At 39.8% G+C, this 21,626-nt stretch overlaps 1 protein-coding gene and 1 long non-coding RNA gene across 2 annotated transcripts in view; one reads left to right on the forward strand and one right to left on the reverse strand.

Moving 5' to 3' along the window:
- Positions 1-7,571, reverse strand: part of LAMA4 (laminin subunit alpha 4) — a 194,119-nt gene extending 186,548 nt beyond the window's left edge. Inside the window, exon 1 of the mRNA XM_063724955.1 lies at positions 7,289-7,571. The gene's annotated coding sequence lies outside the window, so the exon portion shown is untranslated. The remainder of the gene's footprint in view (positions 1-7,288) is intronic.
- The window catches only part of LOC129060031 (uncharacterized), a 68,386-nt gene extending 53,245 nt beyond the window's left edge, over positions 1-15,141 (forward strand). Inside the window, exon 3 of the long non-coding RNA XR_008526366.2 lies at positions 14,752-15,141. This is a non-coding gene — a long non-coding RNA (uncharacterized LOC129060031). The remainder of the gene's footprint in view (positions 1-14,751) is intronic.
- Positions 15,142-21,626: the final 6,485 nt, after the last annotated feature.

The raw sequence follows: 21,626 nt of genomic DNA on the forward strand, positions 1-21,626 counted from the left end.
AGCTTTTGGGCTATAAAGGTAACTTGAAAGTCAAGAGACACAACTGTCCTGGTCAGATTTCTGTCAGCCTTCTGAGCCTTCTCACCTCCAACCCTTTGGCTTCTCAGTCTCCCTGATCCTAATGAGGAAAGAAAGGAAATAATACCTCTTTTCTACCATAACTTCTGCTCAAGATACCACACCATGTTTTTGGTTTCTTTTCACCTTCACATTCTTAGAAGGAGGGGTGACATTTATTACCTTAGTGTCCTCATCTCCTTTGGTCCTTTGGAAATTTTCTTATTTTTTATGACAGCAGCACCCCATTCTCAGAACTGTCTGCTATGTTTACTTTCTAGACACTACACATATCTGGTTCTCTTCTTAGCTCTTGAACTACTTTTTTTCCTCACTGTCTCCTTTGCTAGTACCTCTTTCCCTGCCAAAATCTTAAATGTTATCTGAATTTCCAACATATTTGTTGTTCCTTTCATCAGCTTTGCAAGTCCCCCTGAGTGATGTCACCCAATCGCTTGGCTTGAGCTCCACCATTTTCTCTACAATTCCTGCCTCCAGCTTGATCTTCTCATCTAGGCACCAGACACAGACTTCCAAATAAGTATGGAACTGCTTTAGCTGGAAGACCTGAAGCACCTCAAACTCAGCACAGCCAGAGCTAAAACCGTTATCTTCTTTCTAAAGCCTGTCTTTTCATTTGTGCTTTTCATGGACATTGGTAAATGTTCTCACTGTTGACAGGTCTATTGCATCTTAAAACATCAGAGTCCTTCAAGTCTTCCTTCTACCTCACTCTAATATTTAATCATTTCAGGGATTCTTTTCCCAAATCTTAAGAAAACTTCAGACACACCGAAATTGAGGGATGTTGTACAAAATATCTGACACTCCTAAAGAGTGTCAAGGCCAGTAAAAACAAGAAAGATTGAGGAACTTTCACAGATTGAATGACTAAGGAGGCACGATGAATACATGCAAGGTCATACCCTGGACTAGACCCCTTGAAAGTAAAGGACATTAGTGGTGAAATGTGAACTAAATCTGTAGTTAGTTAATGGTAATGTGCCAATGTTAATTTCAGTTTTTTACAAATATTCTGTGGGTCTAGCAGATATTAAGATTAGGGAAAGCTGGGTGAAAGGCATATGGAAACTCTATGCTATCTTAGCTACATTTCTACAAATCAACAATTTTTCTAAAATAACAACTAAAAAGCAAAACAAAAAGCATGGCTTCCCACTGTTTTTGCGGTGTTTCTCAACTTATCTTGAAAAACTCATCTGGATTTTTTTTTTTTAAATATATGTGGCTGGGCCCCACCTGGGATATTCAGATTCAGCAGGACTGTGGTGGAGCCAAGGAAGCTGCATAATTGTCAGGTGCCACAGGATATTTTTAAATACTCCAGGTATTGCAAAATTACTTGTCTACAGGACAAACAGAGCTTGCCTATGACATTTCCTTGATATAGACTTCTAAATTTTTTTTATAGAGAACATTCCTCAGATACCATAGACAGCCAGAATTATCTTTTATAATAAACAATATACTACTGGCTGGGCATGGTGGCTCACACCTGAAATCCCAGCACTTTGGGAGGCTGAGGCAGGTGGATCACTTGAATTCAGGACTTCAAGACCAGCCTGGCCAACATGCTAAAACCCTGTCTCTACTAAAAATACAGAAATGAGCTGGACATGGTGATGCATGCCTGTAACCCCAGCTACATGGGAGGCTGAGGCAGGAGAATGGCTTGAACCTGGAAGGCAGAGGTTGCAGTGAGATAATGTCACTGTACTCCAGCCTGGGCAACAGAGCAAGACTCCATCTCAAAAAAAAAAAAAAAAAAAAAAAAAAAAAAGAGGAATATACTACTTAATAAGACTGAAGTGATCCTGAGTATAAGGAATAAAATTGATATATTGAATAGTTTTTCACTTAAAGAATTGCATGAAACCCATGTATTTTATTTTTAAACATAGTATATTGTAAGTTTGCCACTTGATTTCAGTGACTCTAAAGGCTTATTAAATATTTATGAGTGAGGGAATTATTTCCACATCATTTTGCCTTCCATTTGCTTTGAAGTGAAAATTTGCACATGATACATTTCCAGCAGGATTTTCATATGGTCAACCTATACTTGCAAGCTTCTTGGGAAGCAGGAACACTGCAAGGTTATTTCAATAAACAGGAAAAAAAGAAAACAAAACACCCAACTTGGAAAAATGTTACAGAGATCTTTAAAAAACATACGAGTAAAGTAAGATTGAAATTAGATAGGCCATGTGTGTATGTGTATGTCTCTGTGAGTGTATGTGTGCATGAAGCCTCTTACTGGGCTCCATGAGATTTATGAAGAGATGTCAGGAGTTCCTTGGACTCTCTGAAATTGAAGGAAAATAGATGTATGTACATATTGTTGAGGATTCTCAATAAGGACAGTTAGCCAAAAAGCAGTTAGAAACACTGACCATGGGGAATCTTTCGAGAAGCAATGGCATAATTTTAGGTGGCCTCAATTATTGTTTTAAATCAAATAAGTAAAAGGTAGAGGCATTGTGATATGATCTTGTAATAAGACCTATTGCTAATGTAGAGCTTATTTACTTTTCCCAATAGAGGATTGAGAAAAGTCTTAGAATGCAATCAACATTTCCTGAAATGATCCAAAATGAAGCCTTGGTATAAGAATAGGTTATTAAAATAGTTTGTCAAGTGTTTATTAAGCCCTTACTATGTACCGAGCGAAGTTCTAGAGCTTTAGTTCACATTAGTGAACAAAACAGACAAATATTGATCTCTAATCAATTTTACATTAAGTTAGGGAAGATAGACCTTAAAGAATAAACAAAATAAGTAAATTGCACAGTATGTTAGAGTGTGATATAAATGCTATGGAAAAAAAGAAAAAAAAAAGAGCAGGGTAAGATGGGTTGGACCAGCCACTTGGGGGTATGGAGAAGTTGCATATTAAATAGGGTGAAAGGGTGGACCCCTCTGAATAGGTAAGATTTGATTCCAAGGAGGTAAGGGATTTAGCTCAGTGGATCCTGAAGTGGGGATGGGGTGGGGTGGTGGGACATTCCAAGTAGAGGGAAAGAGCAATGGTGACATTTGGGGAGCTGTGAGGGGGCCTCACTGTGAGGAATGAAGTGATCAGTAAGCTAGGAGAAGAGTAGGAAAAGAAGCCAGAGGAGTAACTGAGGCAGTGAGGGCTTTGCAGCCACTATAGGACTTGGGCTTTCTCTCTGGATGTGATGGGAACCACTACAGATGTTTTTTGTTTGTTTTATAGATCCACAAGTATAAACTTTAATATACTTTGGTCAGAAGTGGACAAATCAACACAAAATATGTAAATCCAGAGGGAATTTGATAAAATTAACATAACAACCAGCTCTAAAAGTAGACAATGTGGCTGGGTGGCTCATGCCTATAATTCCAGAACTCTGGGAGGCCAAGGTGAAAAGATCACTTCAGGCCAGGAGTTTGAGACCAGCCTATGCAACATAGTGAGACCTCCTGTCTCTACAAAAAAAAAAAAAAAAGAAAAAAAAAAGAAAAAATAGCTGGGCATGGTGGTATGTGCCTTAGTTCCAGCTTCTTGGGAGGCTGAGGTAAGAAGATCACTTGAGCCTAGGAGTTTGAGGCTGCAGTGAGCTATGATTGTACTACTAGCACTCCAGCCTGAGCTACAAAGTGAGACGCCGTCTCTTAAAAAAAAAAAAAAAAAAAGGTTGAGAATGCATTTTCTTTCAAACACACAGGGGCAGTTAATAAACATTGTCCATGTATTAGACCTCGAATAAAATCTCACCATGTTCAAGAAGAGACCATGCACAACATATTATCTTACAACAGTGCAACAAAAGTAGACGTTAACAAGATTTGAGTTTTTTTAAATATAAACATTTAAAGATTTAAAAGCACTCTTTCACATATCTCTTGGTTTAACAGGCATATCAAACCCGAAATTACAAACTATGGAAAAATTAACAACAGAAAAAACATTGGAGTTTGAAAGTAGCCTGGCTAACAAGGTGAAATCCCATCTCTACTAAATGTACAAAAATTAGCTGAGCATGGTGGTGAGCGCCTGTAATTCCCGCTACTTGGGAGGCTTAGGCAGGGGAATCTCTTGAACCTGGGAAGCAGAGGTTGCAGTGAGCTAAGACAGCACCATTACACTCCAGTCTGGGTGTAAAAAAAAAAAACTCTCAAATAATAATAATAATAATAATAATAATAATAATAAAATAAAAACAAAAACATTGCACAGTGAAACCCATATGATATAATTAATATGGTGCCCAGAAGTAGTAAATTGAACTCAAAACCTCTCAGGATATCTTGCGTTGAAATTTCAGCATTATTTGGGAAGCAGTGACCCTGAAAACTGGGATGAGAACATGCAAGTCAACTCTAATGTAGCTGAAGAAATTGAACTTTTGAATTCATCTTACATTACCAGTAGAACTAGATTTTCTTCTTTAACAGAGGAAGCATCTCCCCTGGCTTGAAGAACCTGTACTGGCCTCCCTTGAGGAAAGAATTGTCTTGGTAGGGAATTTGTAGGACTGTAGGTTTTTGTTACTGTTGTTGTTTTAAAAGAGAGAGTCTTGCTCTGTCACACCAGGCTAGAGTACTGTGGCATGATGAGAGCAGAGGATAACAACTTGTTTCAAATGAATCACTGGCTGTTGTGTTGCAAAGGACACTAGGGGGCAACAGTGTGGATGCCAGGAGACTAGGAGGCTATTACAGTAACCCAGATGAGAGAGAACAGCAACTGGGACCGTCCTGGGAGCAGCAGGGGTGGTGGAAAGTAGTCACTCTTGATATATTCTGTATGTAAAGCCAGCATGATCTCCTGATTTGTTGCGAGGGGATGTGGGGGGAAAAGAAGAGTCAAGGATAACTCCAAGGTCTTTGGTCTGAGCAATTAGAAGATGGAATTACCCCACAGAGATGGAGAAGATTGCAGACAGGAGCAGCTTTGGAAGGAAGATTAGGAGCTCAGTTTCAAATGTTAAGTCTGAGAAGTTAAGCTCCAAGTGGAGATACAGAGGAGACAATTGGCTATATGGGCCTAGAAATTTGGAGAGAGATCTGCCTTGGAGATATAAATTTAGGAGCCATCAGCATGTAAATGATGCATAAGGGTCATAGGACTAGAGATCACCAAGGGAGGGAGGGTAGCTGGCAAAGAGAAGAGGCCAAGGACTGGGTCTTGGGGCTCTTTCCAACACTAAGTCATCAGGGAGAAGCAGAAGAACTAATCAAGGAGACTGAAAAGAAGCAGCCTGGTAGGAAGAAGGAAAGCCAGGAATGTGTTGTCCTGGAAACCACACAGAGTAACTGTATTAAGGAAGAGTGAATGACAGGCTTTGGCACATACTGACCTGACAGATCAAGTAAGATAATCAATGAGCACTGACCAATGGATTCAGTAATATGGCTATTACTGATGACTTTGTCAAGAACAGTTCAGTGGAATGGTAAGGGCAAAAGCCTGATTGAGTGGATTCAAGACGGAATTTGAGGAAAGAAACTAGACAGCCAGGTGATTTGCTGCTAAGGGGAGCAAAGGAATGGGGCAGGAGCTGGTGGGAAGGTGAGGCCAAACGAGTGTGTGTAGTTTTTTTTTTTCTATTTAGGTAAGATAAAAAATAGCATGTTTGAGTCCTGGTAGAATGACCCAACAGACAGTGTAAAATGAATGGTGTTGGAGATAGAAAGGAGAATTGGTGGATTGATATTCTCCATTAGGCAAAAGGGATGGGATCTATTACATAAAGGGTGGGTGGGTCTCACAGGAAAACGGAAATTTCATCTATGGAAGAGATGGGAACATGGAGAATGTAGGTAGATACTTTGGTAGAAGCCTGCGGATATTTTCCTCTAACTGCTTCTATTTTCTCCATGAAGGGAGAATTAAGGTGAGCAGCTAAAAGCAAGGGTAGTCCAAAAATTCTACGAAGATATAAATATGTCAGAAACTTATTACTGTGGTGCTCCTTCTATTAAACTGTTTATTTGCCAGAGTGTCACTTGAGTAGAATTAATGAAGGTGTATTAGTCCATTTCACACAGCTATAAAGAAATACCTGAGGCTGGGTAATTTATAAAGAAAAGAGGTTTAATTGACTCACAGTTCCACATGGCTAGGGAGGCCTCAGGACACTTACAATAATGGCAGAAGGCGAAGGAGAAGCAAGTACCTTCTTCGCAAGATGGCAGGAAAGAGAGAGTGTGCAAGGGAAACTTCCACTTATGAACCATCAGATCTCGTGAGAAATCACTCACCATCACAAGAACAGCATGGGAAAAACCGCCCCCATTATCCAATCACCTTCCAATGGGTCCCTCCCTGGACACCTGAGGATTACAGTTCCAGACGAGATTTGGTGGGGACACAGAGCCAAACCATATCAGAAGGGAGAAGAAGTACCATAATAATGTGATACAAAGAACATCTGCCCTGTGGTACTCCTGTCTAGCTGTTTGATATATAACTAAATGCTACTCTTCCCGAACTTAGCATACAGGGAGCGAAATGTCAGGGCCTCCATCCCTGGGAGAATATTCTGAAAGAAGGGTAACCCTTAGCAACTGCACAAACTGCTCCCAGATGACTCACCAGAGAGCTTCTGGGTGGAAATCCAGTGGAAATAATGCAAACAGATTCATCTTGACCCCAGAGGTCTAACTCCACCCAAGGCTTAAGTTTCTTTCCTCTGTTGTACCCTGTGAGTTTCCTGGAGCAAATATTCATGCTTAGCTCCCGTGTCTCTTCCCATTTAGCTGTCAGTTCCACTTAGGTATGCAAAGGCACTCAGTTCTCACTGCTTTTAAAATTTCATGATTTTCCCCTGGCGTTCTCCTGAGATTCCTCACAGTATTGCACCTTCATGCTCGCCTTCATAGGCGAGCAGCATTAACGCCTGGGCTTCCTGAGCATCAGCAGCAGCTTTCAAACAGAGAAGCACATTAGGAAAGCAAATTCACTCAGTCATTTAACTGTTCATTCTTCTATTTAGAACTTAAGAATATACAAGGCACCTCAGACATTAAGGCTTTCTTGAGAAATGAGGCGAATATTTAAAAGCAGTTTTAAAAAAGAAAACATTAGCTCTGCAATTTTTATCTGTGTCTTGGATAGTTAACCTACAGAGAAAATTAATTTGTTACCACATTATATTTCTCTCTCTCTCTCTCTCTCTCTCTGTGTTTGTGTATGTGTGTGCGTGTGTGTAAATGTGGGAAGATCCCATGAACTTTTACTTACTCTGGTAGAATAGGCAGTTTAAGTCACAAGAAGTCTCAAATTTCTAAATGTCTAGTCCAAGGTATGAACCAGCACTCCATTTCCATTCTAGGAGAAGTCCCTTCTCCTCTCCCTCCCAGCCGCAGATCTGTTATGGAAGGGCAGGCTTCTGCTCTCTGCCCCACTCCTTCAGGCTGGCTGATTCCTCAGGGTAGAAGGTGGAAGAGAAGGCATGGGGAAGTGGAGGTGGTTGTGATGTGTGAAAGTATTGCCTCCTGAGAGCCACTTAAATATCAGGAATGTTATAAGCTGGTTGTTAAACTGCTGGTAGCTTGAGATTAGTCATGGTGGGTGTATCTACACCACAGAGACTGGCAAATATTTCAGATCAAGGCTTCCCCCTCCCTGCCCTTGGAGAGCTGTTTTATTAACACATCACTGGCTTAGGGAATAGGAAATTCTTCCTGGGTTTAGGTGGCTTTGAAGTGCTATAGTCTTGGCAGACAGTTCACCTGAGTCTTTCCCTACCTGTGAGTTCTTTGGAGACCACCATCATCAGGTACCTCTCTGCAGCCCCTGGGATACTATGGGCTGTTCATGTTGTCCTTGGGCAGGCTGCTTCCAATTCTCAGTCAGCTTCTGCTTGTAGAAGATGACCAGCCCCACACATTTCCTGCTGTTGGGGCCCCTTTGGGCTCTGGGCAGGATTCACTTTGATACTATCCCAGAGCAACATTCCTTTTATATTAGTTTTCTATTGCTGTATAAAAAGTGACTACAATCTCAGTGGATTAAAACAACACAGATATATTTTTTAATCTCAGTTTCTGTGGGTCAAGAGACTGGGCCTGGCTTAAGCAGGCTCCTCTGCTCAAGTCCTCACAATCCTGCAATCAAGATGTCTGATGGGCTGCATCCTCTCTGGAGCTTGGGGTCCTCTTCCAAGTGCTTGTGGTTCTTGTTGGAATTCAGTTCTGGGCAGTTGTAGGACTGAGGTCCTTGTTTTCTTGCTGGTTGTCAGCTGGGGCCTGCTCTCAGCTCCTGGAGGCCACTTGCAGTTCTTTGCTCTCTTAGCTTCCTCTCTTAGGTCCTTTGATCAGATGTCTTGCAAAGACAGAAAGATAATCTAACTAGTTTACCTATATGGATGTAATGTAATGATGGGAGTGACTATCCTATCACCTTTGCCTAATCAAGGTAGAGACATCCCATTCCTTTTCCACACCATGTAACATAATCAAGGGAGTGACATCCAATTGCCTTTGTCATATGCTATTGACCAGAAGCAAGATACAGGCTCTGCCTACATTAAACAGGAGGGGATTGTACAGAAGAATCATGACTCGTTGGAGGTCATCTTTGTGTATGCCCACCATACCTACTACATCTGGTCCTTCAATTTCACAGACCTGTGATCATCTGTCAGAGGGGAGCCAGTTTCTTCCCACAGAGCCTCAACTTTCTGCCTGTTCTGCCATGAAAGCAGCCTGCTGACCTCTCTCTCTCCTTCTGGATTTCCAGAAGTGCAGCACGTGTCTACTGCGTTCCCGCTGCAGGGGCCTGTGGATCCCTCTGATGGTCACTTTGGAGCCTACTGTCTTTAGACTTGAGGCAAAGCAGGTTGAAACTGACATAGCATTCCTGTCCTTGAGGTGAAAAGGGGGCTAGTTGTCACAGCACCAATTTCTCCAAAGAATGCTCCTGAAATTTTCTTTCCTCTTCACATTCTGAGTTCTTTGTGTAAATTTGATCTTGTAATGGGCTCAAAAGTCAGTAGAATCTCCAACTTCCATATAGGAAATCAATAGAGTACAGTGTAAACTTTATAAACAATGAATAGCAGCGTGTGTAGAATGTTTAAAAATGTGAAGGTGAGTATTAGAAGAAATAGTTAAAAGAATAAAAACTGGTGCCATTGTAAAGCAGGGCAGGATAAGGGTGGGGCAGATATAGTGCTATTTTTCTTTATATTCCTTTTAGCATTACTTAATTTTTTCAGATATCTTCCTGTATTATTTGGATTTTTTAAAATATATGCTCAAAGAGTCACTATTTTCATCTAGTCTTTGTGCTTGTATATCCTACTGCAGGACTAGACATAAGAATTTTTATACTTCAGTTTACTCATCTGCTAAATAAGCACAGTAATGCTTTAAAAATTAAGAGATGAAAACTCTTGATAAAATATTTTGAAATCTCTAAGGAAATATGCTTTAAAATATCAGTTGTGATGAGCCAATTTGCTATCACCAAGTCTTCTAAACATTGAATCAAATAGTCTTTGTCCAAGTTATTTCTGTGCCAAAGTTACCATTCAGTCTCAGCTGAAAATGTATTTACTAAACACAGCTACAACTGTGACTTGTATTTATTATAGCTTAATGGTGAATTGTTGATTGCATGTTTGACATTTTTGGAAGTCAATGCTCACTTTATTGAAACACCTTCTGTCTAAAATGTATACCAATGTTCTTCATCATAGCAAGCTACATTAATGTCTTAGACATATTGATATACAGACATGCTGGGCACATAGACCATGTGGAACAGGAAACCAAAGGAAATGTCAAACTGTTGAAACCAGCATTCAGAGCTGAGAACCAATTGGCCAATGTGGCATGGGGCAGCCTGTTTCAGAGATTACAAGGATTAGACCAAAGTCACAAACAAGGATAGTCCCTGGCATCAGCAGCTAGAATTGTCAGTCAATATCCAGGCATGAGAGGCTGCTGCTCAAGGGAGTCTTTTTTGAGCTGCGCTTTTCAACACTTGAAAGGCAAATTAGAGAGTAGCAGCTCTTCTTATTAAACTTAATTATGTATAGCAAATTGATCCATGCCATTTTAGAAATGCTCAACTCTTCAGTTGTATTTGGCAGAAAATAGGAGATTCCAAGAAGTTCGATGCGAGTAAAGTTTAGTTCTTCTCTCACCACCTTATTAACATCATGTGCTGATTAAATAAAGTCTCACAATTCTGAGTCACAATTCTGAGTGGAGACATTTGTTACCATTGATTACAAAGTGAGGCCAGGCCGGTTCATGCCACCTATTGTTTTTTTCTTTGAATAAATCTTATTGTGTATATTTGAGGTTTATCACATGATGTTATGGGATACAAATAGATAGTAAAATGGTTACTGTAGTGAAGCAAATCAAAACAGTAAAAGCAGCTAAAAATCTACCAAACAGAATTCCCTAATATAATTTTATTAACTGTATTCCTCACATTGTACATGGAATCACTAGACTTGCCCATCGTACATATCTTCTACCTTACATGCCACCTACTGTAAGTCTCAGGAGTTCCTAGGTCTTTTCTTTAGGTGATTCACCCACTTGTTACATGGAAGGTTGATTTACTTGAGGCAGACACACTGATTTCCCAAAAGCAGAATCGTTTTACCCTGAGAGTTGACATCAGAGAAACAGAAGTTTTATGACCTTTCAACAGGATTCAGGACACAAGGGCACAGGCCACAGGCCTTATCAAGTTCTTATTCTAGTGTGAGGAGTATCTTGAAACCATTTCCTTGGCTCATCTGTATATCTAGCATGTCATTAATTCATCATTGAGAGCCTATTTCTGATATTCTTTATGATAATTTCCTAAGCCTCCGTGCAAGAAGACTTGTGCTAGCCTCTGGAGTGCAGACTTCCCAACTAACTGCTGACTAGCTAACTAACCAACCCGAGGGCAGGAATTTCTGCTTCAGACAACAGATAATACCTGAGGCTGTACTTAAACCAACACATGCTGTTTATGCTGAGGTTTTTTTTTTTTTTAAAAGACAGTTTTGTTGGGATGCAATTTACTTTCCTTTAATATAAACTTTATCTATTGTAAGTGTACAATTTAGTAATTTTAGAAAATGTATGGAGTTGTGCACCCATCACAGCAATCCAATTTTATAATATTTTCGTTACTCAGAAAGATTCCTCTTGCCCATTTGCAGCCAATTTCAAATTCCATCTCCAGTTCCAGGCAACCACTAATCTATTATCTATTTCTATAGGTTTGGATTTTCTGAATATTTCATGTAAGTTGAATTATATAATGTGTGGATTTTGTATCTGGCTTATTTCATTTAGCATAATCTTTTGAGGTTCAGCCACATTGTAACATGTATCGGTAGTTCACCCTTTTTGGTTGCTGAATAGTATTTCATTGCATATACACACTGAATTTTGTTATTCATTCACTATGAACATATATATATATAGTGAATGAACATATATATATAGTTGTTTCCCCTTTTTGACTATCGTGAATAATGCTGCTATGAACATATATATAGTTGTTTCCCCTTTTTGACTATTATGAATAATGCTGCTATGAACATATATATATGTCGTATATATATATAGGTCCTTGAGTGAACATATGTTTTCATTCATTTAGGGTAGATAGCTAGGAGTTGGACCTAATGTTAAAGTGAAGTTTAAGCATTTTAAGAAACTGCCAACCTGTTTTCCTAAGTGACTGTACCATTTTTACATTCCATCAACGATGTAGGAAGGTTCCAGTTTCCACACATCTTCACCAGCCTTGTTATTGTTAAAGCAAACTAAACATGGCCTAAGAAGGACTCTGTACTTCCATATTTGAGTCCTTGTGGATGAACAGCAACCTAACTTAATAGTTAGACAAGATTGAAAACCTAACTTAAGAATGTGAGCCTGTAATAATAGCTAGGTCTTGGCCAATCCCAGCGGCCATACTTCAACCATTCATACACTGCTGAGTGTTCAAACTGTATTCAAATAAGGCAAATGCCAACCTATAACCAATCCAGCTGTTCTGTACTTCACTTCCAATTTCTGTACCTCATTTCCTTTTTGTTTGTCTATAAATCTTATTCCACCACTTCACTGTGCTGGAGTCTCTTTGAATCTGCTGTGATTCTGGGGGCTGCCCGATTCGTGAATTGTTCATTGCTCAGTTAAACTCCTTTAAATTTAATTCGGCTGAAGGTTTTCTTTTAACATTATTATTTGTGTTTTTTATTATAGCCATCCTAGTGGGTGTGAAGTAATATCTCATTGTGATGTTGTTTTTATTGTATTTTTAAAAATTTCCTTTTAAATTTAAGATTCAGGGGGTACGTGTGCAGGTTTGTCACAAGGGTATATTGTGTGAGGCTGAGAGTTGGGTGTCTGTTGATCTCATCACCCAGATGGTGAATATAATACCCAATAGGAAGTTTTTCAGCCCTTGCCCCTCCTCTTCCCTCCCTAGTCTAGTAGTCCCCAGTGTCCGTTGTGCCAATGGTTATGTCCATGTGAACCCAAGATTTAGCTCCCACTTATGAGAACATGCGATATTTGGTTTCCTGTTTTTGTGTTAATTCGCTTAGAATAACAGCCTCCAGCTGCATCCATGTTGTTGCAAAAGACATTATTTCATTCTTTTTTTTATGGCTGTACAGTATTCCATGGTGTATGTGTACCACGTTCTTTATCCAGCCCACCACTGATGGGCACTTGAGCTAATTCCATGTCTTAGCTGTTGTGAATAGTGCTCTGATAAACATACTAGTGCAGGTGTCCTTTTGGTAGACCGATTTATTTTCCTTTGAGTATATACCCAGAAATGGTATTGCTGGGTTAAATGGTAGTTCTGTTTTTAGTTGTTTGACAATCTCTAAACTGCTTTCCTCAAGGGCTGAATTAATTTGCATTACCACCAACAGTGTATAAGTGTTCCCTTTTTCTCTGCAACCTCACCAAAATCTGTTATTTTTGACTTTTTAATAATAGCCATTCTGACTGTTGTGAGATGGTATCTCGTTGTGATTTTGATTTTCATCTCTCTGATGATTAGAGATGTTGAGGGTTTTGTCATATGTTTGTTGGCTGTGTGTATGTCTTCTTTTGAGAAATGTCTGTTCATGTCCTTTGCCCACTTTTTAATGGTTGTTTGTTTTTGTTTCTTGCTGGTTTGTTTGAGTTTCTTACATATTCTGGTATGCTGAAGTATTTTAAAGAAAAACACAGACATCATAACAACACCCACTCGATGGATTATATACAGCTGCATTTTCTACTAAACATCAGTTCTCCTGGAGCAGGCAAGCACATTAGAAAACAAAACACTTGAGGGAATGATATTACATTAATCTCCAACACTGGAGCTTGTTTCAGCTATGGACTAAGGGAGAATATAAATTTTGTTGTTGCACTTCATTCTTTTTCCATTTCTGATACAAACTTGGCAAGAAGTCTGTGCACTCCCGATCATCACTAACTAAGGTGCCTTGATCCATTGGAAGTTCTTCATCTTTTCTCAGTGGCATTAGCAGAAAATTGATGTTTCATACATGGCATTAGTTGGAGCATAATGCCATCTCTTAAGCAGAGGCTACTCTTTATTTCATTACTGTACTCCCAGGTTGACTAAAGGAAGAAACTAGTCTCTCTCTTTCTCTTCATCTCTCTTCCTTTCTCTGTTCCCACTTCTTGCTTCTCTTTTCTATATCCTGCATTGTTATAAAATTTTTCTTCTAATAAGATAATTGATAGCTTTGTTCTTTGTAAAAACAAGATTGAGCTATTTTTACAAAGAAAGCTGGTTAAATTTCCATTATTCCATGCCCTAAGAAAGATCTTCCAAGTACAGCAGCTTCTGTTGTTTCTGCTACATGTTTTAAATGTTTTGCATCTACAGGTTACCCCTTGGCCAATAACATGGAATCTGGGTTAGCACCACCCCTCTGCAGCCTTTTCTTTTTTGAGACGGAGTCTCACTCTGTCACCCAGGCTGGAGCGCAGTGGCGCGATCTCAGCTCACTGCAACCTCCACCTTCCGGGTTCAAGTGATTCTCCTGCTTCAGCCTCCCCAGTAGCTGGGACTACAGGCGCCTGCCACCATGCCCGGCTAATTTTTTTGTATTTTTAGTAGAGACAGGGTTTCACCATGTTGGCCAGGATGGTTTCGATCTCCTGAGCTCTTGATCTGCCTGCTTCGGCCTCCCAATGCTGGGATTGTAGGTGTGAGCCACCGCAACCGGCCTGTCCCAGAGATTTTTCTTGGCGCCTTTGTTTCCTTCCACCAGGTGTTATAGAGCATTAGTTCCCACAGGCAGGCACTTAAACAATCAGGTTACCTTTGGTCATTTATTTATTCTTTCACTCATTCATTAAATATTTACTGATCATATCTGCTCAAGACGAAGAGAATACACATATAAATGAGGGAAATACATCATTTAACCACAACGAGAGAGTTATTAACAGCTTTTTAAGAGTAGTGCTTGAATATTTCTCTGGGGCTGTTTCCCCTACAATGTTGAGCATCTAGGGAATGGCAGGCATGTTAATTCTCCTTCAAAAAGCTATGGGTTGAGACAGTAAACCTAGGGACTAGAATTAACCTTAGCCTTTTTTCCTCCTCCCTCCCTCCATCTCTTCTCCTCTTCCTCTTTCTCTTCCTTCCTCTCTGCCATCCATCCTTCTTTCCTTTCTTTTTAAAAAATCTGGTTTTAGGACTGGACTAAGAACTCAGTTAAGTGAAGCAAGCAAGAATTTCCCAAGTGATGCCAACTCAAAATGAATTATATCAAGAAAGGAAAAGCAGCTTTTTCATCTGGAAAGAACTGGAGACCTTGAACCTAGGCAGCATGTGCCTTGAATCTAGGATCAGTAAACAACAAGGATGGAAAAGACAGTAAGAATTTGGTCAGATCACCACATCTTTCCATTGTGCCTTTAGAACAAAAGGAAAGAAAATATCTCTTTGGCTCACAGAGAAAATATGTTGAGAAACGAAGTACAACCCCTCACAGTACTGGGCACAGAGCAGGCGCTTGGTAAATAAATAGTGTATGCGTTTGCTGAGTAACGTTTGACTTGAATTGCCTTTAAGCACTTTGAGTGATCCAGCGGTATTTATGGACCTCCCAGGCACAGCCCTGCACCAGCTTTCTCAGAGTAGTGTCTCCACACAGGCAAGCCTTTTAATCCCCAGTAAAACAAAAAGATGGCGATAAATATTCAGTATCTTAAAAATTTAAGTAAATGTGCAGTGTCCTACCTCTCACTCACATCTGCAAATGATCTTAGTTTGTTCCTTGGAGAGGAACCAAATGCTTTAGTGGATGGTAGCACATTCTCTCTCCCTTTGCTTGTATAGACCTGACCTAACTTAAAAATAAATGTTTAGTTAAGATGATCTCCAACTTAACCTCTCTGAAGGCATAGGAAAATGGATCAGGTGTAGCTGTCCCTGGATATAGGTTGGAGTATCTTGATGTAGGTGAAGCAGTGTTCCTAAAGGGAAGTCCTTCCTTGTTCACCAACTGGTTGTGTTCATGCCTTTTAGTATTTGCCCAAGTGTTCAGCAAGTCAAAGTCTGTGGGGTAATAGGTACATTGAATAATAGGGATTGGATTTTAATTTTTCTCTTAAACTAATGTAACACATTGAGATTCTTGTAACTGATGAGTGAGTTTGGTTCAGCATTCAGTATGGCTAACGATAACAATTTGTAAAAAGCATGTAGGGGTATTCACTGGGATAGACTGATGGCTGTGCTTATAAAATGTGGCTGTTCCCTTTCATTCTCCTGGAGTAATCTAGTTCAAAAGCTTTCAGGTTGTGTATAGGTAAATTGACTTATCAAGAACCAGTGAAAGGAGGATGATATTGGTATTTAAATCCTACCTCTTATTTAATATGTAAACTTAGGGAAACATCTTCCCCTCCTTTAGAATTAATTTCTTAATCTTGTAAAACTGTGACACAAGGGTTTTCCCTGGTGTCCTCGGATTGTCAGTAAGGCTAAAAGTAGAGAATATGCCCCAAATTCTAAGCCCCAATAACTGCAGCTACTGGGACCCACTAGCTCCTTGCAGGGTTTTCTGAGAGGCATTATTCCAACAGGCTTGAACACACTGCTTCACTGTCGCTTGATCCCTGCTGACCTTAGAAAACTGAGAAGAGAGTCATCTGGGGGAAGAAAAGTGTTCATTTCCCCTCTTCATCTCCTCTGTTAGAGGCAAGAAGGGGAAGTCCAAGAGAATCATTTATAAATGTGGGGATGGCCAAAAAGGGCAGGCAGACACTTCATTCCATGGTTGAGTGCCTGCTTAGTTAGCAGAGCCGGTGGCCTGCCTTTGAACTGCTAGGGGTGTGTGTGTGTATGTGTGCGTTCACACATGGGCACGTATGTGTGACCTTGAGTTTAAAAAAAATTAATGGCATCTACGTATAGGATAACTTGAAATCAGGAGAGACTGGGGTAGGATCGAGGTGGTAAGGAAACACAGGGTCACCAACTTGCATGTTGGGAAAAGGACTATCAGGTGGAGAGGTCACCAGGATTTCTCACTGCCCGCCCCCCCGCCCCCATTAACATAGGCCCCTTTTCAAGAGATACTGACGTGGCTCTTCCTTGCAGACTTAGGAACTGGCCACAGGGCATAGATGAGGTTGCGGTGTTAAATAATTAAATGGGGGTCATTAGACTGAAGTGACTCTAATGCCCTGGGTTCCTATGTAAGCAAACCTAAATCTAACTCAGAATTTAAAAGAAAATAAAACTTAAGTTCAGTTAATCACAGGCAGCCAAATGGGCATTAGCTGTATTGTCTTGAACTTCCCACTGGGCTAGTTCAAATAAGGCAGTTGCTCAAACTTCAACCAATCAAACAATTCCTTTGATTCACCTCATAAAAACATCCCCTCATGTCTCTTTGTCAAAGCTCTGAATTACCTCTGGTTTGGAGCTGCCTGATTCATGAATTGCCATGTGCTCTAATAAACTCTTTAAAATTTTAACATGCCAGAGTTTTTCTTGTAACAGGGGCAATTATCTCTAGAGCAATTCCCCAGTGAGGGACAAAGGAATGTGATGCAATAATGACAGCTGGGGTCAGCCAGAGATGTGGCCAAATTTCTCAAGGAGCTTCCAGTGTCGAGAGCTGCTTCATGGAGGGAGCATGTTGGAGAAGGTGAAGCATGGTGGAGCCGCAGACAAGCAGAAGGGGCTGTGCAGGAGAGGTCTGCAACCTCACTGTCCTGCCCCAACACTCAAGGAATAGCTCAGGAAAGAGGGAGGAAAGGGAAAGCATGTGATAAAGACTACATCCCTGGCTAGGGGAAGGGAAAGGAAATTTTGAATGAGATACAACATGCAATCTAAATGAAGCAAAGAGACTAAGAAAACATGGAATAGAGCTCAGGTGTTGTCAGGGAGGGTTTGATCTGGGATTGTTGGGGACAGTTATGGGAAGAAAATAAAATTTGTATTTATAGCTGAATGAATTGAGACTCTTTAATACCACCTCCCTGATTATAGTCCACTGTTCTTTCTGCCATATGGTGCTACTGCTGACATTCTCTAAATGTCTTCACTCACATAACCTCATCCTGTTCATAGCATCTTAAATATTTAATCCCATACCTCAATTTTACAAACTCTTGGAATTTGTGTCAAATCTTGCCTCTTCCCAGAAGTCTTCCTTAATAACCCCAGGTCCACATTCCTCCCTGTCTTTCCCCCATTGCCCTCCACCATTTCAGCATTTTCTAGAATCCATCCTTGCTTTTCATTCCAATCTTCCACACCCTAGTTCAGGATCCCATCCAAACCTCCCCCTGCATGGTTGCCACACGCTGCCTGAGGACAACTGGCTGAGGCCCTGCTGCATTTGGCAAGCCACCTGCTCTGAAACAGGGTGGTGTCAACCCAGAGGGGCACCATTTTCTCAATTGCCCAAGGGCTCTCTTAGTTCACCAGGTGTGCATGGGGTCCTGTAGGCCCAGAGGGAGTGTCTTTTCCTAAGTTGCACGAAGGTGACACTGTATTTCCTAACCACCTCGATCCCACCCCAGTCTCTTCTCATTTCAAGTTGTCCTATACATAGCTGACATTAATTTGTTTTTAAAACTCAAGCAAATCTCCTTTTCTACATAAAAGCCACGCTCTAGGGCATCATCACTATCAAGTGTATTGGGTATTGTCGAAGGGATAAGATGAAACAGCCTGGATGTGGAGTGTGAAGAGAAATAAAAAGCTTCCTAGCACCACGAATCTCAAACCTTCACGTGCACACAAATCACTATTGGATCTCATTAAAATGAAGATTCTGATTCAGAAGGTCTGAGTGAGACCTGAGATTCTGAATTTCTAGCAAGTGCCCAGGTGATGCTGAAGATGTTAGTCCAAGGACAACACTGTAAGTAGCAGTAAGTAACATTTAATTTAATACACTGTGAGTAGCATTTAATTTTCACAAAGATCCCTATAGGGTTATTATTATTATTATTATTATTATTGCAATTTTTTAGAGACAAGTTCTTGCTCTCTCACCCAGGCTGCAATACAGTGGTATGATCCTGGGCTCAAACTATTTGCCCTCCTGAGTAATTGGGACTATGAGTGGGCACCACCATGCCACCATGCCTGGCTAATTTTTTTATTTTTAATTTTTTGTAGAGATGGGGTCTCCCTGTGTTGCCCAGACTGGTCTTGAACTCCTGGGTTCAAGCAATTCTTCTGCCTTGACCTCTCGAAGTGCTGGGATTACGGGAATAGGGATTTAAATTCATGTCTGCCTGATTGAAGACTCCTTTTTAGCCACTATGGTGTATTCCCTCTAGAAGGACTGGAGAGGAGAGAATGGACTTGAGGAAAGAATTTCATTCAGGAAGTAAAACAAGAAAACTTGGGGATGGGTTGGCCTTGGTCTTCTCAGTGGAGTTGGTGAGAAGGTCACTTAGCTCTGGTGGTGGGAATGAAAAGCCTAAGTGATCTGGGGGAATTGGGGCTAGCTGCAGAGGGCCATGTGCTGGAGGAGGAGCAAAAAGGGCTGCCAGTAGAAGGGAGCGCCCAGATGAAGCCGGGAGGATTGAACTTGCCAAAGCACTAAATCAGTGGTTTCCAAACTTCACAGTAGAATCACTTGGGGATCTTTTAAAAGTTCAGGTTATTCCCCAGGCCAATTAAGTCACAATCTCAGGCAAGGACACAAACATCAATAATTTTTGAAGCTACCCAATAATTCCAAAGTACAGATTATTTTGGGAACCAGTGCTGCAGATGATTAGGTTATAGTGCTAAAGGGGCAAATCTTGCATTATTTTAAATAACCCAAGGAGCATTGAATAATGGTTTTGGCATTTTGCATAGTTCGGAGTTTGGCAAACTTTTTCTGTATTAAGTCAAATGAAAAAAAAAATTAAGCTTTGTGGGCCAAGAGGCAAAATTGAGAATATCATGTAAGTACTTACATAACAGGAGAAGAAAACAGATTTCCACAAAATTTTTATTGATGAAATTTGAAACTTTATGAATACTGAACTTGGAATTTTATATAATTTTATGTGTTATATTAGAATCTTTTGATTTTTGCAGTCATTTAAAAATGTAAAAATAATTCTCAGCTTTCAGGCCGTACAAAAACAGGCAGTGGCTGGGTTTGGCCCCCCCTATGTTGTAATTTGCTGACTCCTAGTGTAGTTAGTGATATACCTTGTGATGAATCCAAAGAAGCCATCAAAAATATGCATCTGCATAAAAATAAATCAGCATTCAAATGAGTGCTTGATTGACCTACAACAAAACTGGCCTTTGAAAAAAATCATTGCATTTTCTATGGACAAAGTGCAAATTGAATGACAACATTTTGAGGCAAAGACTACTTTAACTCATATTTCCGTAATAAATAAAAAAAAATAGCTGGTTGAAAACATGGATGACCTACATAGAGTCTACTACATAGAGTACTGTTTTCTGTAAATAACTCAAAATACTTTAAAAATATCTTTTAAAAGTATAAATAGTATTTTGATTTATTTTGAAACCATTTTGATGTTTCACCAGATGTCAGTTCTCCTCAAGGCCTCAAATTGTTAAAGATTCCTAGCTGTTGAGTACAGCTCCCTTGCGTTTGTAATGTCTACATTTGGATACCAGGATTATAGGTCAAAAAAATGGCAGTTTTCTGGAAATGTTGTTTATGTAATCAGGTGGATAATCTGAAATACTTTAGAGAGGCTATAGAAATCCCTCTACTGTCTTTGGGTATTTTACATCCAGAACCTTCTGAATTATTGCATTAATAACTTCAATAGTTTCTGATTAGCAAAAAGCACAGTGAGGAAAACAAAATTAAAGAGAAAAAGGAATCTTAGCACCTGCAGGTCTAAATATTGTATTTGTAATTTATTTACTAATGGATAGTTGTTTTTTTTCCCTTATGTTTAGAAAATTTCGAATGGAACCAGAGGTTACCAGAAACGTGCCCCATTTGTAGTTTCTCTGCTTTGAGAATTCGCCAGGCATTGAGGGGAGCCCTCTGCTGTTAGTTTTATTTATTACAGTAAAATTTGAATTACATTTGTTTTATGCCCTTCCTTGAACCTTCTCAGGTTTTTAATGTTTCTGTTATGATTGTACATTTTACATAACAAAGAAAAACATAAATTCCATGATGCCAACTGGTACAGTTAATAATCCGTCAATTCTGCCCTTTTTGAACTATACCGTAGCATTGAAACATCTGGCGGTTTCCAATTTCCATGTCAGAGTAGGGTTTTGACCTCTATTTCACTTTCAAATGGGTCTCCTCGGCAGAATAACTTGGCTTTCTCGATTAATTTTATGTTCACCCCCTTAACAGTGAATATGGAGGTTTAAACCTAATGCTTTAGAAGGTAACTGTGCAGTTTTCGGAGAGTCAGAGGAAACTGACTCTCCCCTGCTCCTTAATCGCCTTTGTTAAGTTCTCTCATCCACTAACTGTGAATGCTCCTTGAATCTTACTTCTAGGACCTCTAATTTTGTTGTTGTCGTTGTGGTTGTTTTTACATTTGTTGTATCTGTGGACTCATGTATTGTCACAATCCTAGTTATAATGTCCAAATTAGTAACCTCTTAAGTTGTGTCGTCCTGGAGACTAGGCAGGAAACAAGCATTTATTGGGTGCCTGCTACTTGAGCACAGTGGTAACATATATATACACATATATATACACATACATATATATACATATATACATACACATACATATATACACAAATATATACATATATACGTGTATATATACATATATACACAAATATATACAAGTATACATATGTGTGTGTAATATATAGAAAATATATACATAAATATAATATATAAGCATATATATATGTATTTTATCTAGCCCTTTTCTCCAAATTTTTTTCCAAATACTATATGTCCCCACAGTTGTCTTGGTCATTTCCCTTCCTAAGCAAAACTCTCTCTTTGCCCATCTTCTTTTCCTGGCATCAGGGTATCTCTACTTCCTGGTGCTCAACACTTGGGAACAAGATTTTCAGCATTCCTGATTTGGAATTTACCCCTTTTATTGTCTCTCTTTTTTATCCCCACT

The sequence above is a fragment of the Pongo abelii genome, chromosome 5 (assembly GCF_028885655.2).
Source record: "Pongo abelii isolate AG06213 chromosome 5, NHGRI_mPonAbe1-v2.0_pri, whole genome shotgun sequence".
NCBI lineage: Eukaryota > Metazoa > Chordata > Mammalia > Primates > Hominidae > Pongo > Pongo abelii.